The sequence below is a fragment of the Pinus tabuliformis genome, chromosome 7 (genome assembly GCF_031772625.1).
Source record: "Pinus tabuliformis cultivar Carrire ecotype Pingquan chromosome 7, CPIR1, whole genome shotgun sequence".
NCBI classification, from domain to species: Eukaryota; Viridiplantae; Streptophyta; class Pinopsida; order Pinales; family Pinaceae; genus Pinus; species Pinus tabuliformis.
In genome coordinates, this window is record NC_142293.1 from 29897579 (window position 1) to 29913142 (window position 15564).

The following is a 15564-nucleotide window of genomic DNA, read 5'->3' on the forward strand; positions in this document are numbered from 1 at the left end:
CCTTTGCAACATTTCGTATAAATTAATTTCAAAGATCACAGCCTTCAAACTTAATAATTCTCTTTCAAATTATATCTCTCTCGAGAAATTCAATTTTCTCTCAAAGCAACAGATTCGGGATGCTGTTGTTATTTCCTAGGAATGCATTCATACAATTCACACGAAGAAATAAAAGGATTTGGTTATGAATTTGGATCTTCACAAGGAATATGACTATGTCAATTGGTCTTTTCTGAGAATGATTCTTACAAATATTGGGCTCTCTGTGGATAATATTGGTTGGATCATGGCATGCATCTCATCTATTTATTATGAAATCTTGATTAATGGTGCCTCCTCCAATATTTTTTGGGTTGAAAAAGGACTTCATCAAGGTTTCTCTTTATCCCCATTATTATTCATTCTGGTTATGGATGGTTGAGCAAGAAAATCAGGGTGGTTTGCAGGGTAGGCAATTTTCGTGGCATACAAGTATCCCGTAGAGTCCCTCTTTCACACTTAGTTTTTGTTGATGATGTTCTTACTTTTGGACACATCTCTTGGACACAATGAATTTTTTTGAATACAATTCTCTCTAGATATGGTGAAACATCCGGTTTATGCCCAAATGGTAATAAATCAATACTAATCCATTCCTCTGGTGATAATGAGTAGATAGCCAACTTCACTAGGCTTTTTGGCATGGTTGTCTCATAAATTGAAGATGGCTTCTCCTACTTGGGTTTCAGGCTAAAACCAAACAAATACAAGATTGGGGATTAGTATTGGTTACTCAAGAAGTTTCAAAATCACTTATCTTTATGGACACTTTGATGGTTATCTGTGGGTGGTAGATACACTCTCATACAATCCTTCAACATATCTCAGTGTATTGGATGCAATTTTCATGACCCCCCGAAGATCATTCAGTGGATCAAGGATATCATGGCATTTTTCCTATGGTCGGGGGCCAAAGGGAAACATACATTTCATTTGGTTCATTTTGACACCATCTAAAAAAAATAGTTTAGTGGATGGGGCAAATTGGATCTAAAGATGTTTGGATGGGCACTTCTAACCAAAAGTCTATGGAAGGAATTTTTTGGTAAGGGGATATGGAAAGATGTTATTCATGAAAAATATCAAAGGCACATGTCTTTGGTGGAATAGTACCGACACAGTATTATTGGAATAAAAAATGGATCTCATATATGGAATAGTCTCACTAAAGTTAGAAAGTTTTTGTTTGATAAATTGCAATGGTCCTTTGGTAAAGGTGACAAAATTATGATTCATATTGATTATTTACAAGGGATGTGTAATAAAAAACAACCACCCCCTTGTGTCATTGATGCCTTGCATGCGAAGGGTATTTTTTTCCTTTACCAAGCGTTTGGACATAGGTTTGAATATTTTTCTTACATGTATTGGAAGGATGCTATCGAGATAGGCCTGTCTAGTGCAAATGTGGGTTTTTGTAACCGTTACATTGTGAATCTTTAGATGGAAGGTCTAGTTAGAAAAGAACATGGAGATTTTTTAGTTTGGAAGGGATCCATCCGATCTGGAATGTGGTGGTTTACAAGATTAAAAATACATGTATGGCAAGTCTTATTAGTTGATAAAATAATGCTTGTACATGAAGGCATGGAGCTAGAATGTCCCATTGAAAATTATCATTTTTTATTAGTTGACGTGGAAAAAATGCATCTTTACTTGGGATAATATTTTCAAAGGGGAATTCTTGGTCCAGGTTGGTGCTCCTTTTGTTGGGAGTCACAGGAGATCGTTACTCATCTCTTTTTATAGTGCACTTTTATTATTGCAGTGTGGATGAGGGTACTCGATTAGATCCAACTACCTTCTTGGTGTTTCCCTTCATTGGAAGCGTCTTATTAGTGGTGGTTCAAGAAATGAGGGAGGATAAAATCTATCCCCTTGTTCTTTAATTGGGAGGTTTGACAGGAAACGAACTTGGTGATATTTTAAGGGAGGCTAATGAATATTGCAAATATTTGTGCTAATGTACAAGTATGGCTGGAATTTTTGGAACCGGTAAACAAAAATGATAGGGTGCCCAAGTTGATGGGGAATTTTCTACAAGTGGAGTTTCCAGCTAGTTTCTTTAATGGCGTGTCACAATATGGTAAATGTGGATGTGGGGTTGTGTTGATGATTAGTCCACATTTTTCAGTTACATTTCTTCTGGTTTGGAGGGGAGGGCACACATTCTAGAGCAGAAACTTTGGACCTTTGGGGGTTGCTATAGTTGGCTGGGAAGCACAATTGGATCAGGTTTTTGTTTATGGTGACTCCAAGAACATTATTGATGGGGTTATAGGTAAGTCTAACTGTTATCCTCCCTCCTTGGTTAATTGGTTGATTTGTATCAAGATGTTAATTCAATCATTTTCCAACATCTCCTTTAAGCATGTTTACAGGGAACATAACAATGCGGTCAATGGGTTATCAAAGAAAGGTTTGTAGGCGATCCCATGCTCTTTTCATTTTACTCATATGATACGTGGTGTTTTGGATGAGGGCGAGATCGCTCTTGTTTGATTTTTTCTGTCTAGGTGATACAATATATTGCCACAACATTTTTGTCTTTCTGGATTTTGCTTCAGGAATGTAATTTTAAGAAATATGGTGAGACTTTCATTAGTTTGGAACACATGAGCCCAGTTAGGGGTGTAACAACCTCTGGTTGATTTTCCATGTAAATAAAATAAGACCAAGGTCATGGACATGTATTGCAATTTGAATGGTGGATAAACATTTTAGTGGGCATCACTTGTAGTTTAATAATGGCTATGGAAATTAGCAAATGCAAAGAGGCAATAATTGACATTTAATTATGAGACATAAGGAAAATAGGAGAAAAGGAAGGCGAAAAGACACAAATATGAATGCACGGGAAATTAGAGGAAAAATGAAAGGAAAGAAAAAGGAAAAAGGGAAGGAAAAGTCTAGACATAAATGATAAAAAGGCACATGAGAATTAATTGACAACTTTTGCTTATCTTTTGATCAGGATCAACAAAGGAGAGAGAACAAGCACTTGGACAAGTAGATAAAGGAAAGAAAAGGAAGGCAAAGGACAAGTAAAGGAAAGCAAGGGAGTGCAAGGAGAAGGTTGGATTACTAGCTTCAACAAGAGGAGTTTGCAGGTAACAGGTGGCATGTGTAATTTCCTTGTTGGGGTGTGTTGATGCCTCAAAAATCGCTGCATCAACATCGGGGAAAACCACCTGGTCCGGACCTTAAAAGAAGCTCCTTTTCCATTTGGTGTGGTGGCTCCGACTGGATATAATGGGACCAGTTTCCCAATGATTTATAAATGGGATGGATAAGTGATTGATTTTCTAATATCTAATGGTGATGATGTATGATTTATTCTAAATGCAATAACGTAAATAACTAATCTATCCCGGGAAGTCTTTTTCTTAGGAAACTTTTGATGGTTCTTATTGACAAATAGGCATATAGATAACTCTAGTTATAAACAAGAATATTCATTCATATGATAATTACTTTGTTCAAGTAGTTGAACAAAGTAATAATTAAAATAGTATTACACTATTATTTATATATCATTGACAAACATATGTATAAAAATAACAACTCTTAAGTGATAAGTAAAAGAATTGCTGTAAAAGCATATACATACGTCAATGATAGCAAAATTGAATAAATGCTGATTCACATAAAAGCATGAAGCAAGAACATAGATAATAGTACCATATGTGTTTGAATCTCCTCTGATATGAATTGCCTTCAAATCCTGCCTTTTAACTTGTAAACACTTTCATAAGAAGCAATAGTGCATATCACATAAAAGTATTCTTCATCAAAACTTAGAATTCAGGTCCAGTTTTCATAAAAAATATATATCGAAGCACAATAGTGCAACTTCCAATCCAAGTCTTAATACAAAAATTTGAGGACCCTTTCTAAAAACATGAAAGGGTCTATAAATACTATCTAAACTAACAAACTATGAAATAAAAAGTCTATGTGTTGGTATTAACCAAATCACAGAAAATTGTGATAATCTCCTCAAAATAGGTATGCTATAGTCGGTCATAGTGATTCATTGTTTTGGCTGACTATCTTGTGTCCTGAGCTAGCAAATGGCAAGCATCGGTTGCAAATCTGGCAGATGACTCATTTGTGAATGTAGCTGGGCAGTGTATGTGGCATTTGTAATTTCGGGAATCATACAACCAATCGCATCAGTGAGGAATTTCACGCTGTTTGCTGACTGTGCGGTTTAACAAGGAAGAACCAAAAGGTATCCCATGTCAAAGTTTGAATTTCTATGATTAATCTTTCCCTCTTTTCCATCTCCCGCTTCCATGTCTATTTCAATGCTTTCACTGATGGAAGTTTCTCTTGAGAACATTCTGTAATTAAATTTGATAAATAAAGAGTGTTATTAATCAATTCAATCAGATTACTTGTTTTCGATCTACATCTTGACATTGCCCTTTATTCTTTCATCAGTTGAGATTGCAATTCAAGGAATAGGATTTCCTTATGCAATTCGAGAATTTGGGGTAGATTTGTAGCTTTTCCTTCTTTGGTTTCTTGCCAAGAGAGAAACTCTGTTAGTGTTTCATCTGCTTACTCCAATTTATGTCTTGCATCAACTGACTTATCAATCATAGATGAGGAGATCTCACATAAGGGAAGAACGAGAGAGATATTGTGACATAATAGGCTCAATTGATTGGACAATGTTTTGGTAATTTGGAGAGCCTTTGATTTGAATTCTCCGACTTGAGGATATCCTCTGAATCTTTGTATTTGCAGTGACAGTTGAGCGATCTGTTCTTCTTTTGATTTGCTCAATTGTTCGTTTAATGATTTCAGCCTACTCAATGCTTGAGATAGCTCTTGTTGCTTCTGAATTGCATTTTGATCTATTCTTTGTTTTTCTTTGAGAAATTGCTCATTTAATTGATTATTTGACTGCTAACTGCTGTTCTAACTGCTCTATCTTTTGCTGCTTCTCTTATACCTGTGTCTCTAGAAAAATAATTCCCTGATCCTTCTCTTTAACCAAATTGCTTACTTCTAATGCTTTGTCCATAGTAGTTACTGTGTATGCTCCAGCATACTGAGAGAGTTTAGTGAGATCTTTAGAAGGGTTGACTTCTTCTCTCCATACCACATTTGTTATCTCCATTTGTGAAGGTAAAAGAGAATATTGATCAAGTTTTCTCTTTTTCCTTTGCCTCTTGATTACAGCCCTATGCTTAGGGCTGTAGAAGGCATCCAAGGGTGGTATTTCTTCTACATGTAGAACAATTTCATCGGATGGGTTCTCGGGGATTATCTCTACATCCTTTTGAGTCATGGGTGGGCCGCTAGTTCCTTCAGTCAGAACTGTATTAGTTGCTATCTTTTGACCAGTTGTCACCTCAGGAGTTCTGAATCATTGTTGACTTTCAGTATTGCTAATGATAGAATAAAATTGTTGCCATTCTTTGAGTAGTTTGGGATCAACATAATCACTAGTATCCATGAGTTCACTACTCTTTTCTTGCTCTTGCTCCTTTTTTGGTAATTTTCCTTTTTTAGGAACCTTTTCCACTGCAGGAGTCTTGTTAGCAGCTTTCTATTCAGTTTGACGTGGTGGCTGAATTGTAGGGGTTGTGGCTAATAGGTCTAAAGGCAGAGTTTGCAACCTCTGGTCTCTGAGCCTATTAAATGTTTCTAACCATTCTTCTTCATATTTGATCTTGGCCAATGATTTAACTTGAAAGAATGTTTCAGCTGAAGCAAATAAATCATCAAAAACATCTGCTTCATGATCAAACTTATAGGCAACCTTATTTGGATCATTGAACAAGTTTAGCTTGTTCAAGAACATTATAGGCAACCTTATTTGGATCATATTGCCTATTAGGAATAGTGGCAAGATTCAACATCTGCATCTTTTATGCTTCTTTTTTTGCATGGTTGTAGTCATGTAAAGTGAAAATGTCGCATCGTAAAGGGAATATAGGCCACAACTGTTTCTTAGAATTTCTAAGGGTTTTTGATGTCCCTTCAACAGTTATTTGATATGCCAATTCCCGTTCTAACAATTTGTCAGGCACATATAGGGGAGGACATGGGGTTTAGTGAGGCTACCAAAAAGCCTTATATAAGTAAATTTTTCCTCCCTGAACCAACTACCTACTGCTGTCAGGTCGATTTGTGCTTCCTGGGATATTCTGGGGGCAGGCTTATTGAAAATAGAATAATATGCAAGTAGAACAAAGCCATTGCAAATTTTGTACAGGTGATTTTTGTAGTGAGCTTTCCATAATTGCTGATGATAAATATGAATCGGGTTCGGATCTTGGGCAGTCCATTTCCATCTGAGTATCAGGTTTTCAGAATTAAAACAAATAATATCCATAATGTATGCACTGTAGTAAAAGGGGGGAATGGTCCGGGAAATTGTATGTGCATTTGATCTATATTATAAAATTTTTGTGGCTAGTATATTGGACAAAATATTTGCCCAATCCATAACATAACCATTAATTGCTGCTTTCATTAGCGGGACCATATCTTTAGTGAATTTGGAAGAATCATGTTGTCCCCATAATCTACACATCATAGCTCCAGCATAGCAGTAAGGAGAAGCTAATGAGTCGACAGAGTACTTACCCGATGTCTCGTGTTTGTGCTTCTCCGGGAAATGCCTCCATTGCTTGATTGGGTCTGACTCCAAGTCATTTTCTTTTGCAAATGCTTCTAGGAATGCTTTGTTGTAGCATTTTTCGGGCTCCGGTAGATGGTACATTTGCCTGAGATCTTCAGGCTTGAATGAGCCAAATATCCTCCCATTAGCTGTGCAAAATGTTCTATTTGAAGTAGGGATTTTCTCCACTACCCATCTTACCACATCAGTATACGGCAAAACTTTGGCTCGCACTGCTATCCTGTGAAGATAAGAACAAGCCAATTCCTTGAGAGTTCCTTTTGACTTATTGGTTGAATCGGTAGTGGCTTCCTCTGATAATTCCTCAGGCTCCTCAGCTTCTATCAGATTATAGATGCTTTCCCAGCTAGTATTTCCCAAACCAAGGCATGTCGTATCTGAGATTAATCCTTTCTTGCTCTGTTCTAGTTGTTTAGCTATAGGAGTTACTGTGGACTTCTTTGATTTCTTCCTCATTTTCTCTGGATTTCTGAATTCAGAGAGACTCTGCACAAATAGTTGCAAACCGTAACACAGAAATACTATTGCTGCAAGCCAATATGATAATGAATAGAATTGTGGTGATTGACATACGATAAATGAAATACAGTTAAGAATTACCACGGATGAAATCTTTTAAAGGATTTATCCTTAACTGTAATATTAAATAGCCGTTCGAACTGCTAATTGTGGTGAATTAATATCATAAATACCCATCTCGTCAATCGTATGCTAAATGATTATTTCAAGCATGCTTTAGATTTGATTGATCGGCGATCGACAATAAATCGCAAATCGCAATCGGAAGTTTTAAAGGGAAGGGCTTTAGAACTGGTAATGAATATTTCCGATTACCTAAAGATAATATTTAAAACATAATGGAGTGGGGTATTTATGCATGCAAACCGTTTTTTAACATATATTTCCCTTTTGAGATGCGCACCCAATTAATTGATTGTAGTCGGGATTTGGATTAAGCTTTTATTCTTTTGTCATATGACTCTGCCGATTGCCGATTTGTGATTCATTTTATCACATCAGGAGATTTGATGAGGCTTTTACTTATGGCCCTTTATCAATGAATATCTCCGATTACCGATTGCGATATCGAATCGGAAGATATGATGAGCCCTTGTATGTGTTCCTTTGGCTTTTGATTTCCCCGATTGCTGATTGCGATTTCCTTTTTGGATTGGAGAATTGGATGGGGATTTGTTTTGTGCCTGTTCCTTTTGTCATTGCAATATGCGATCTCTGATTGCTTTATCGCAATGTAAAATTGTTTTATAATTTTTAAAGGAACACATTGTTTTTTATCAAAAGGCTTTACAAAATGATTTATTTATATTGGGCCTTTTAATTAAGATTTTCCTTATTATGGGGTTAATACCATTTTTTATTTGTGGACACACAAATCCAACTAAGTTGATTTAAAAAGGGACCCATTTCTTATTAAAAAAATTTATGTAAAGATTTTTTATAAATGGGGGGTTGTTGTACAACACAACAATTGGCTATTCACTGGGAGAAACAGTTATTTCTGAGAAAGTAATATAATACTTTAACTTTCTTAATCTGAAAACCTTAGTGGATAGAGAAAATCTAATATAACTAGATAATCATAAATTCTGAATATAATGATAACTATTTTTGCTATTTCTTTCTCATATCAAAAGTAAATACATTCTAAGTTTTAAGTAAATCTTAATTGGTTGATAATGATAAAACAAAAGACTTCTCGAACTTAGCCTGTATAATGACTCCTTTGTCATAGGTAGAGCCGCTGCTGTCAGCAAATGTCTATAGTCTTGGTAGGGTTACCTTTTAACCATTTGATCATTCATTGTTCCATCCATTTCGGAGTATAATTAAAAAGAATGAATCCAAAAGATATGTTTCCACATTTTTTGTATTGCATTTTCTTTTTTCCTTATTTCTTTATTTTGTAAGATAAAAAGCCATTGTCCTAGTTTTGTGTCAAGCTGTTGACAATGCCATTCACTGGTTGTAATTTAACTGAACAAGTTGGCTCGTGATGAGACCCCTTGTCTTATAATTATAAGCTATTACCCTATTTTGGTATGCAGTGTTGGTAATGTCAGTTGAACTATTCCCCCATGATCATGGTAAGCAAGCTTTTGATAAGACCTCTTATATTTTATATCAAATATATTTTAGAATTACACTTTGAGAAATTATAAACTTTGATGGATGGGATGAATAATTGTCTTCTTAAGACAACATGGATGACAGTTTTGAGAGTTGAAGATGCTAAGATTGGATCAGATTTTGTTTTCTATTGATAACCTTTTTAGGATTCTAAAATTTTTGAATGATTTACAGTATTTTCAAGTTTTGAGAAGATTTCACAAAAATAAAAAGGGGGTTTCAGAGTTTACTTATACGTAATTTCTGAGAATTTTCCTTTTCCTTCAAGGCTTTCATTTCTTAAAAGTAAATATTAAAACTCTTTTATTTTGAGTAACTTCTTCAATATAGTAAAGACCAATGGAAGACTATTCACAACTTTATTTCCTAGGATATTAAATAAACCAATTTATTCACACAAATATAGTTGAAAATTGAATATTTACAAAGGAAGAAGGGATTACCTCCTCAATTGAAGAATTTTTTCAGAATAAGTCCATTGACAGGAAAAGAATCTCTCTTTCATGATAGCTCTTGAAATATGAATGTAGATGGGCCTATCCTCTTGCTGATTTGAAACAGTCTGAGCCACATTTTCTAGTGTGTTTTCCTTTATCCTCGTGGGCTTTGTCCCATTTCAAAACAATATCACCAACTTGTAAATGTTTTGAGCCACTTGAAGTTGTATCAAAAGATGACTTAATAATTTTTTGATGCTTCTCATGTGTAATTCAGGCTTTCTCCCTTTCTTCTTCTAGTTTCAAAATCTGATTATGTCTCAGTTGAATAGAAGATGCAGGATTTTCTTCAATAAACTGCACTAAGGCTAGTGATGGAAGTACTAAGTTTGCTAGTATGACAGCTGTTACAGGGAAAAGTGTCTACATAGAACTGCTTATCCCACTAAGGTGTGATAGCTACCTTAGAAACAAACAAAGTAAAGCTACTTTCGTTTTTCCTTTATGAAGTATAGATGAGAGAAGAACAAAGAAGACCAACCTCTGTCTTGCGCTAATCTCCTGATTTGATTCCTCTCTCTCTTGATAGTCTTTCGCTACTTGTTCCCTTGCACGCCCAGCTTCACAGAGTACCTGTAAGATCACAGTAACATAGCACTATACAAGAACATGGATCTATAATCATAAACAATCTAGGATCAGATGTAAATTGACCATACAAATGCAGCAAACATAAATGACACAAGAGTATGGAGGAAAACTTGAATAGCTTTTATTGATAAACAAGAAAGAGCCGAGGGAGTTACAACCAGTTGTTCTGACCCAGCTTCATCCTCTCAGCAAGGAAGCCCCTCTTCACCTCATACAAAGCTTAGATCACCCAACAATCTGATGTTGTCTCAAGAAACCAACAACAATTCCTTACAATATGCAAAATTCTAGCCTCTGGATCTCTGGGATGAGGGATCCATATATAGATATCTGTAAGGGAGATGAGTCAGCTTGTGATTTGATTAGTGTCTTCCCTCTGATAGTTCTTTCTTCCACTTGGAGATTGATGATCTCTTACTCATCCTTGGTCGAATTCAGAGAGGCAAGTGTCACAGGAGAAGTTTCTGGAAGTTTCCATGCCTCTCCACCTCGCGGAATGACACTTCCATTTGTCACTTCTCGCCCATCGCACCCCATAGAAGGGATTTTTGAAATGCAACGCACCCACACAGTGTGTTTAGGTGAGATGCAACGCACTTTGCCTATGGAGCAGCTGAAATGATCCTGTTTTGACCAGTTCTGAGCAGTTTTTCATGGAGAACTTCTGGGAGAAGCTGTAATCAGTTGACCTTGTTCCTTTAGGGGTTAGAACAACACTTTTAGGGACTTAGGAGCCCTTGGTTTATGGAAATTTCATGCTTGGGGTTGTAGTGCCCAAAAATGTCTATAACAGTTGCCCCCTAAAGCATGAGGTCGTTAATCTTTTGATGTCGGGTGAAATGCTTTATTATGAGGATCCGAAGTTCTTTCAAGCTGGGAGGAGACCTGTAATAAGATACAATACAATACATTATCTTCATAATATTTTCATGATCTAGCTGAGGCGGGCATTCCCATGCTCAGCTTTATAAATTCATTTTCATGTACATAGGACGGACAATCATCTAAGTGTAGACTGATGATTCTGGTAGAGCCATCATCCCTTTGATTGGATGATTATCTGTGTACATTTGATGTCTTTATTTCCCTGAATATATATCACAGCCCGGATGGATGAAACTAGATCCGGGGTCTTCAATCTCGTCCGATCTTCACTCGAAGTACAAGTCTATCCATGTGAGAGATGTTCTGGAGTCGAACATGGAAAGACATCGCCTGATTACCAGCCAATGATGTAAGCTGTTAACAGGCACGAGAGGAATCACCGATAATGATAATGACCCTCAAGGTACTGCAGTACAATTCACATGGTGTGAAGAAAGGGCTTGGCGTCGAAAACCACGCAAAATCTTTCGGTCGAAGGCCATTGATGTAAACCTGTCACCGGAAGTGAGAAACTTGCCATTGAGGCATGCAAGCTTCAAAGTACTGAACGGGGTGTTCCTAGATCGACTTCTTGGATAATGAGCTAATGTCGACAAGAAGTGATCCATCACAGGAGGGCCTTAATGAATCCCACATCAATGACACGGAACAGAGCGAATGATTTTAATGGAGGTGAAAACGATCTGATGACATACGGTTCAGGGTGGCGGTCATGAAAGAATGGAGTATGAATGTATTGTAGCGGGTGAGACACAGGTGAATTCTCTGAATGACTTCTCTTGAACATATCGGTGACACTGACATGATGGATTGGTAGCATTACCCCAAATGTGGATGGTGTGATGGGACCATGGCGATGTGACCGGTGAATGAAACAACCCAACCCGACTTGGATGTGGAGTGAAAGTGTCATGTTCAAGAGCGACTTGCTACCAACAAAGTTTCTTCAAGTTTTCTTCCCAATTTTCCCCAGTCATTGCTGACCAGTACCTCTTTATTTTTGTCAAGCTTGAGGAGGATAACATATGCTTGTTCTATAATTTTCCCTTCGGGCAAACCCATCGCTACGTTTTAACGAGCCTAGCGATAGTGAAACTCGTTCTTGTCTGCCATGGACAAGTTTGTCGCTATTAAGTTTTAACGAGTTTAACGACAAAGATAACTCGATCCTTTTCAATTTTAGAGAGTCTAAAAAGGTACGTAAAGGAAACTCCAAAATTCCTTTTTCTTCATCTAATCCCTCAAGTCCGAAAAAGTATAAAACAATACAGAAGGGATGAATTTTCGATCCATTTAACGAGCCGAACAAAACAAGCGCTCGATCTTTTTGTGTAATAATCCCTCAGGTCCAAAAAGATTAAAATCTAAAGGAGGGATAGCACTTCCGGTCCCTTTAACGAGCTGGAGAGGCGAATGGCTCGGCACTCTTTTCATTTTTTACGAGTCAGTTGAAAAGAGCTTAAAGGAGACTCGCCTTTTAAGGAACGAGTGATAAAAATGGGTAGCAGCTGATTCCAGGTAAGGTTTGGTATGTTCCAATAATGGTAGTGTTACAAGGATGGCTAGTGAGATCACTCTTCGCAGCTGTTCCTAAAAAGGGGTAAACAATCAAATGGAGGTGAATGATCGGCCAATACAGAGTGGAGGTGATGAGGAGAACATGACCAAGGCTTTTAAAGGCTGAAGTACTACATTCACGATGGTTATTTACCGGGAAATAGTTCATTTTTTAATGAGCTTAAACGCGAGGGGAAACATTTTCTCATGGCTTATGTTTATTTTTTAACGAGCTTGAACTATGTGCTAAAACTGCTTGATACAACGGTCACTTCTTGACTTTACCATACATAGCTTTGTTCTTTCAAAGATTGTACTGTATTTTCAATTGCTTCATCAAACTAGTCAGAAATGAACAATATATGTTTGAAAAATGAGTTAGAACACTAATATTTTACTTTGAACTACGTAAAAAGTAATGTAAAAGTGCTTTTACCTCTCATTTTACCATTTCATTTGAACTTTGGTTTGTTGGAGCTTTGGAGGTGCTTTCCCCCCTTGATTTTCATCAGCTGATTTTGGGAGATTCTGTGGATGATTCTTGGCGCCGTCTGGACCAGGTAGGAGCTAAACTTGAGCTCTTTCATTTCATGCTTTCCATTTTGCATTCTGAGCTTGATTCCTAGTTTTTCTGAGCCTCTGGGGTTTGAAAAACTCGCCCTGTCTTCAGCGCACCCTTTGTGTATCGAAAGGTGCATTGGATGTTGGCCTGTCTACTGGCCATCTGACATGCAACGCACCCAGAGCACTACTGTAGGTGCGATGGGCGCAAAGAAGGAATTTTATGCACAGTTTTTGATGGAAATTTTGCCTGTTTCTTACCAAAATCAGGATCTAACTCTTCTCTTGTTTTTTTTCAGAGATCTTTGGAGCAAGATGACTATTACATGGTGAGAATGTGAGCATGAAGAAGAGGACATGCTTGCTTTACATGATCCGGTTACAGTAAACGCACTGCGCAACTGTGGCTTGCTGAAGTTTTTCCACATTTCTAGCATGAGACAACAGATCAACTTGCTGCAGTATTTGCTCGATGCTTGGGATCCTACCAACCAGGTGTTCTAGATTAGGGGCAAATCCATCTCCTTGACTGTAGTCGACATCTATTTCTTGACTGGCTTGTCGAGGTGGGGTGCCCCCATCTCTTTATCAGGCTCGTCCCGAGGAGATGAATCTGTGAGAGATTATGTTCGCCGGTATTGCAGAGAGGGATCTCAGCCGAGTAAGGACAGCAAGATTATCATATGTGATGTCACTGACAGGTCTCTTAGGACTATTTTGTTCACTTTTGGTAGGATGGCTGGTGGTGCGGCTCTTCATGTAGCCAACCGATCTTATATGCAGTATGCCTTGGAATGTCTCCAACCAAAGGTGTTCAACTGGTGTGACGCAGTACTTCTTGTGATGAAAGAACAGTTGACCAAGGTGAAGAATGGGAGGTTGAAGAACTTTGGGTATGGTTCTATTTTGACCGCCTTTGCCTTGGAAAAGATACCACTAATGTAGCCGCAGTATATTGCACTCGATTTACCTTCACCGACTGAACCACGTATGTAGAGATGGGTCGACCATATGTCTAGGCATGCTGGTCAGTCTCAGATTTCCTTTTCTGATACTTTTTTCGGGTGGTTTGATCGTCAGGAGATGGTTTATTCCAAGTATCCATATGCCGGTATGGACTTCCGAGGTGATCCAGATTTAGTACTGCCGACTGGTGAATAGTGGGGCGCCATTGGTAAATTCTTTGACCATATCCCTGTTTATCGTTTCTCTTCTATAATGTCCTTGTGCTTTACTCTGTCAAGAATTAACCAAACTCATGTGTTCATGCAGATGTTGGTCTCGTTCGGCCAGTAGTACGCCTGAGAGTGCCAGCTGCCGCCCCATTAGGAGAGGCTGTTGGAAGGGCTATCTTTCACGACCTTGATGTGGTCGAGACTCTCACAGCATTACAGGAACAGGTTGAGGGCCTCACTCTTGGTATTCCAGATGTGAGGACTGACGAGCTGCCCTTGAGGTTGCAGCGGCATACTACTGGTGTGCCAAGACGATGGACTTGGCTCTTACGCATGATCGCACAGGCTGTGACTTGCTATCACGAGCATCATTAGACTAGGGTGCCCCCTAGCATTTTGAGTTTTTGGTCATTTGACCAATTTTGTCTTGGTTACAGAACATTATGTGTAAACCATAAACTGTTATATATATATTTTGATTTTCGGAGTTTTATTTTGGTTAAGTTACATGATCCAAATGCAAATATTGATGGTATGCTTCTTTTTTTTTAAATGTTGCAAATGTCTATCTAACACATAATTTGCCAATGAGTCAGTTAATGTGTTTAAGGTTCTGGAAATATGCTGATATTGAATAAAATCAAATTGTCTTTCCAAAATCTTAACCCTTAGGAACATGCGATAAATAGCTGGATTTCGGACAGAGTAGATACCAGTGAGTTGTAGTATGACGAGTTGTGAGTCTAGCCTGACAATAAGTCGGCGTATACCATGTGTGATGGCATCAGAGAGAAGTTCTATCAACGCGCTATATTCAGCGATGTTATTCGTTGATCGACCAATACATACCCCTCTGAAACTTACTAACTCGCTACTTGGATAAAAAATGGCCCAGGCCGCGGAAGATAAGTTCCGCGAACTACGACTTACTCTGTCGGCATATCCAACACATGAATCCAATAGGTTTGACATCTGCAATAAATGTAAAAGTGGATTACTTGACCAAAACAAACACTTTAGCGAAAACAAAAACATAACAAAAGCATACAGGTTACTATGCTGAATCACGCATAGTAACGCTTGAGGTACAACCCGTTACGAGGTTGTGCCAGTGGAATTCCGTCATAATCCATTAACTCGTAGGCTCCTTTTGCTAACACTCGCTTAACAATATAGGGGCCCATCCATAAAGACTTGAATTTACCTGCTCCCAATTTATCGGATTCTTGGTCATAAAGCAAGACCAAGTCACCTTCTGAGAAGACACGGGGTTTGACATTCTTGTCGAACTGCGCTTTGACTCATTTCTTATGGGCTTCGTTAGCCAAAGCGGCATTACGACGGGTTTCATCCAATTGGATTAGTTCCAAGAAACGAGCCTCCTCTTCTGAAGTTCTGGGGAGAAGGTCAATTGCGAGTTTGAGGGACGAGATTTCACACTGGATTGGTA